This window comes from Medicago sativa, chromosome 2 (genome assembly GCF_051527215.1).
Source record: "Medicago sativa cultivar Bolivia chromosome 2, Bolivia_mono, whole genome shotgun sequence".
Classification (NCBI taxonomy): Eukaryota; Viridiplantae; Streptophyta; class Magnoliopsida; order Fabales; family Fabaceae; genus Medicago; species Medicago sativa.
In genome coordinates this window covers 52,782,066-52,787,916 of record NC_140750.1, presented here as the reverse complement: position 1 = coordinate 52,787,916, position 5,851 = coordinate 52,782,066, and the positions used below count along the sequence as shown (strand labels likewise).

Below are 5,851 nucleotides of genomic sequence, written 5' to 3'. Positions count from 1 at the left end.
CGCCAATGATATATTCCCTCTGGTCCTATTTATAAGAGAAGATTGAGTCAACAAAAGTCGATGTATCTGGTTAAAAATTCAATCTAGATACGTCAATTTTGGTTGACTCGGCTTTCTTTTATAAATAGAACCGGAAGGAGTACCATTTTTATTTTCTTTTTTTGTTGTTGATAATTATACCATTTTTATTTTCAATATTCAAATAATGCTAAAAAAATATATTAAAACAACTAACTTATATTCCTGCTTAAAATGTAACGCCCTAAACCCGGAAGCAATAATCATGCGATTTTAAATAATAAATATCCAAAAAGGTTTAGACGTCACGTCGTCATTTGTTTCAAGACATACAAATATTTAATTTCAAAAAAACTACGCAGCGGAAAATTTCAACAATCAACATAAAAATCTCAGAGACATACAGTCATCCTCAGGTACATCTAGTAACCACCTCAAAGGCCATAACAAGGCTCAACACATAAGAAATATCTCAACAGTCATATAAAAAAATCTCAACATAAACCAACAATAAAAGTAAGACTCGATATCCTAATCAGAGCCCGACACTACTAAACTCCAAAGCAGATAAAGGAGGAAGCTTCCGCTATCCTCAAGCAACTCACCAAGCCAGCTAAGCAACTAATCCTGCACACCGTCTACCCATTCATAAGAATAAGGCAGGCGGTCAACCAAACGACCACTGGGGGTTAGACATCATTCAAATCAAATTAAGCACAATTAAATGAAAATAAACAACATAACTAATTTCAGATGATCAATGAGATCTAATCATATTATTCACAAGGATTCATCGTCATTTATTCAACATTAATCATACAAATGTGCTATATCATAACAAGTGTACTTTCACACCTTCATATATCACCAAATTTCACTAAGTATGCAATCACCAAAATTTCATCAATGTACATATTTCACCAAGGTTCACCAAGCACATATCAAACATAACACATTTAAACATTAATGAATGTATGTAATGCGCCTAGACACGACTTTATATGCATGTGGTACCGAATCATCGTCAAGGTCGTCACCTCAAAACATCGCCTCTTGATACGAAATTGTATCATAAACATCGCCTCTAAACACTTATGAATGCATGAATATATGACACCACAATGCATACGTTCATACAATAGTCCACCAACATGAACACCGACACCTTTCATACATGCAAACACCATCAATATCATCACCAAATTGCATGTATGAATTCACATTTTATTACAAATTACCAACACCAAAATCGTCATCAATAACATTCATCTCAAAGAAGCAATAAGGTTCCAAATTCACATTTCACATATAACGGACATCACGGTACATCATGATATCCATCGCATTAAACACCCAAACAAAATTAATTCATTCTTATTCTATCACATCATCATGAATACAAAGCCATATACAAAGTTACGGAATCATTAAACTCAATTTTGGCAAACTTCGCCTATTTTTTCAAAGATCGTCCATTTTCAACTAACCAATTCAATTCATCGTCCAAAAATTATTATCTCAAACACATTTAGAACTAGTAGAATAATTTTCAACATAATACTATCATACCTATAGGATCACTAAAAAAAAATATGGTATACTCTTTTAGCCAAACAGAAGCAATTATTTGATGCCTATGTATATGAAAAGGTGCCTGATACACCATACTTTGAATGAAAGGTGTAGCCACGACACAGTAATTGGAGTAGCAATGAACCAAGTAAAAATAGGGGAAATAATAGCAACTTGGATAGCAGAAGAAATTCTCAAAATCCAACTTGTAAATAAGAGAATCACAACTTTAGCTAGTACTTCTAAAGATACAAAAATCACTATAAGATAACTACCAAATTGACTCTCAAGCAGGCTCATCATATTACCAAAAATTATTATTATGCGGCAGGGATATAGCTGTCACTTTGAAAAATCCCTCATGCTTGTGGACTATGGCAAGGTCATCATGCGTTTTAAAAAAACTTCACATGACAAGGTTCATTTTAGTTGCTTTCCAATTAAAATATTATAACCATGATTTCCAGCCACATAAATTCCACACCCATGAAGTCATGATTCATCATTACGTGAATTAAAAGAAAAAGTGGAATCGGTTAACACAAGAGAGTATTTGAAACCAACATATAATAAGCACTTTTCAACAATTAACACCCATTATATCAATCGGTGGTCACCTAATCCCAATCCCATAATCTAACTAATGAACATGGCTAAACGGCAATCAAAGACAACATTCATCGTTCACATAGAAATCTTGAACAAACAGTGACACGCTACAATCTAGAACACACTAAGAGAGAATTGAATACCACGATATAATAAACAACAATACAAACAAACACCAAGAACACAAATAATCACATACCCAAATTTGCACATAAATTAAGAGCGTGAAATTCACCAAACAAAATCATCAATTCATCAATTCAACGATTAATTATAAGGTAGAACAAGAAGAAAAGTGATTATGAGAATAAGTATCTAACCCCCTTACCTCAAAGCTTTACCAACACTAGCTATGGCTTCACTCTCCCCTTAGCTCTTGAATTTCACCTCTCCTAAGCTCTTGGTCTTCTTTCCTCTAAGCTCTTCTCTTGCTCCCACTTTCTCTCTCTACCTCTCTCTATGTTTATGACAATTTGTGATAATGAGAAATGACCTAGTTTTTCTCTTAACAAGTATCCTTATATACACACCACATATTGGGCTAAATTAGGTTAGAGTTTAATGGGCCTCTAAAACTCATGTCACTAAATTCTCAAAAAGTTACTACACTCACTTAATCCGTTAAAACACCGGATAATTAATATCTCTAAATTATTACTAGTTATTTCTATCTTAATAAAAATAACTATTCTCACAAAAAAAAAAAAATAACCTTCTTAAAAAAAAAAAAAAAAAACTAATTTACCTTCGCTCACCAAATGACCAAAATACCCCTAAGTCTAAAATGACTAAAATACCCTTCTTAAGCCAAAATCCAATAATCCCGAATAAAATACACTCAAATACAAGTAATCACACACAAACACACATAAAAATAAATAAAATAAATCTGACAAAAATCGGACTGTTATATAAAACATCCTATATTATAAATTGAAAGAAAAATCAATAAAACAAACATACAGATCAATATATACTATAATATTTTTTAAAACTACAATAATCATCAATAAGTAAATAAAATTCACCCTTGTATCGCACGAGTAGACATCTAGTTAGAGTGTGGAACATATATATATATATATTTTTTTATAAGGCAAGAAGTAGGTTAGGCATCAAGGAGCACCAAAAAGCTCCCATCCTCTACCGCTTACTTCATATATATTATTAAAAAAGGGAAAAATATATATACAAGAGGGTGGACTAGGCCAAAACTCTAAGAAAAAGATGCAGAAAACGGAAAGAAACAACGGAAATCCTAAGAAAAACGACGATAGTTAGGCAAGCTATTCCATTCCCTAAATAAATCTAAATACAAAAAAGATGGCATGTCAAACCAAACCAAACAGAGTCAACCATAACATGCCCATGAGAAGCTAACTAATCAGCGCAATAGTTATCCTCCCGATAAATAAACATAGTTAGTTAGTTAGTTTGTGTTCTTTAATGTAGAGGATATAGTCCAAAACTACAAATTAATATATCAATGATTCCTCTTTTTTCAGTTTTCCATTTCTGTATATCTTAGTTGTTACAGTTAGGTCAATGAGTAATCCTAAGTTCTTACTGTATTTCCCAATCAACCATCTACCTCCAATCTCCAATGAGTGATAAAGTGATGCAAGATGACAGGAAAGAAGACAATACAATAGTTTGGAAGTAAAGAAACCAATATTTTCTATTTATAAGTATGTTGTTTGTAAACTATTTTTTTTCAGTTTCTCTTGTATTTCGAAAAACAATCACAGTTATTGATAAAGAAATTTAAAAATAGTTCATTTTATGATTTGATTTCTGAGAATGATTTTTGTACATACCAGTTTGTGGAACATAGTTTTTTTTTTTGAATGGCAAAATATATTATATATAAAGGGATTAAATCCCAAGTATATATTACACCAAAAAGAGAAAATAAAAACACCAAAAACCCCTAAAGAAAAACCACCAGCACCCTTAAAGAACCAACACCGCCAACAGTGATCAATTAGGCACCCGATAGAGATTTTGCTTCAAACGTTTAGCTTCAACCACCACTCAAGTTTCGGTCTATCGAAGGAGACATTACAACAGCCTAAAAGGACCTGAGTCACAAACTTGCTCCCAACCTCAAATCAAAAGCGATCGGCCCACAAGACTCCCGACACAAGTCAAAAGGCACCCCTCAACTCACGAACCATACCAGAGCAGACACCTAAACCTGTCCAAAAACTCGACCCACCAATAACCCGGTGCCAAAATCCAAAGACAGAGAAAAGGCAAAACAGTTGCGCAAAGCGAACCAGTTCGAACACAAACAAATCAAAACCAACCACCAAATCAATCTACATCACCACCATCTGAATAAACCGGCGCATACCCCAACCCTCGACTAGGGAACCACAAACCACCACGATCCTTACGACGACGAACGATCTTGGAGTTGCGAAGAAGGAGGATTAATTTTGAAGGACCTGCACCCGCCGGCAATTGAGTAGTCAGGAAGGCTTAAGGTGCAACAAACGACTACTCCGTCAACACGAAGCATTTGCACACCTAGCTCTTTCGAGCAACAACAGCCAAGCAACCAAATCCTAATCCAAAAGCAGGAGGCCCCTAGCGGCAAGGCTCCAAAGGAACAAAACGACAACACCAACAAAACCGACCCTGAAAATAAAGTGAACCACCAAAAGGCTAAGGGAGATCTAGATAGCCTCGACCCTAGACCCTTGACAGAACACAACACCTAAAACACAAACACAACAAAACAAACACGGACAGAACAAAAAGACAGATGAACAGAGAACCACCAAGAGGCTGAGGGAGATCTAAACAACCTCGACCCCATACCCGAGACAGAACACAACACCTAAAACACAGCAAAACAAACACAAACAAAACAGACCAAAATGCTGAGCAATGAACCACCAAAGGATTGTGGGAGATCTAAAACAACCTCGACCCTAGTCCCTCGACAAAACACAACCGAAACACACAACCACAACACAACAAACAAATGGAAACAATACAAACAAACAACACGAAGACGAACCAATAGAGACGAACAAGACCAACAACCTCGGTGGCGGAGCTCCGATCAACACAACCCAACAACAGAACCAAAACAAGTTGTGCTGAGTCAAAAAAAAAAACAAACAGCTCCGGATCGAAGCATACACCAGATCACTACACTGAGCAGGAGCCACACGAAAACGAAAAGCAAAAAAACGCAGCCACTTAACACGGAATCACTAGAAATCCTACGGAACAAAACCGGATCTGGATTGAACAACCAAGAACAACCCCATCACGTCCCTTGAAACGTCGACGACACAAAGAAACGACGACGATAAAGGGTAAAACGCTGACGAACGACGACCATCGGTAAGATAGCAAACGAAATCCGACGAAAAGTGACGATGGTGTGGAGGAAGAGACCCTCGTCACACCACCCAAACTGAGATCTACATGGAAAACGCACAGTCTGGATGCGGTGGGTTAAAAAATGGAGGTTACGGCTGTTTTGTGAAGACAGAAGGCAGAGGATTTGTGGAACATAGTGATTAGAGTTTGGAACATAGTTTGATTATTACCTGATTAGAGTGTGGTAGTGAGTTAGTTTGTGTTATTGAATGTAGAGGCATGTATTCTTGAAATTATCACAGTCACAAATTAC

At 35.9% G+C, this 5,851-nt stretch overlaps 1 long non-coding RNA gene across 1 annotated transcript; it reads right to left on the bottom strand.

Moving 5' to 3' along the window:
- Positions 1 to 271: 271 nt before the first annotated feature.
- On the bottom strand, positions 272 to 2,687 carry LOC146948828 (uncharacterized). Its single transcript, XR_015027033.1, has 2 exons — positions 2,528 to 2,687; positions 272 to 656 (listed from the first exon to the last, which is right to left on the bottom strand). It is a non-coding gene; the product is annotated as an uncharacterized LOC146948828 (long non-coding RNA).
- Between the last annotated feature and the right edge of the window lie 3,164 nt (positions 2,688 to 5,851).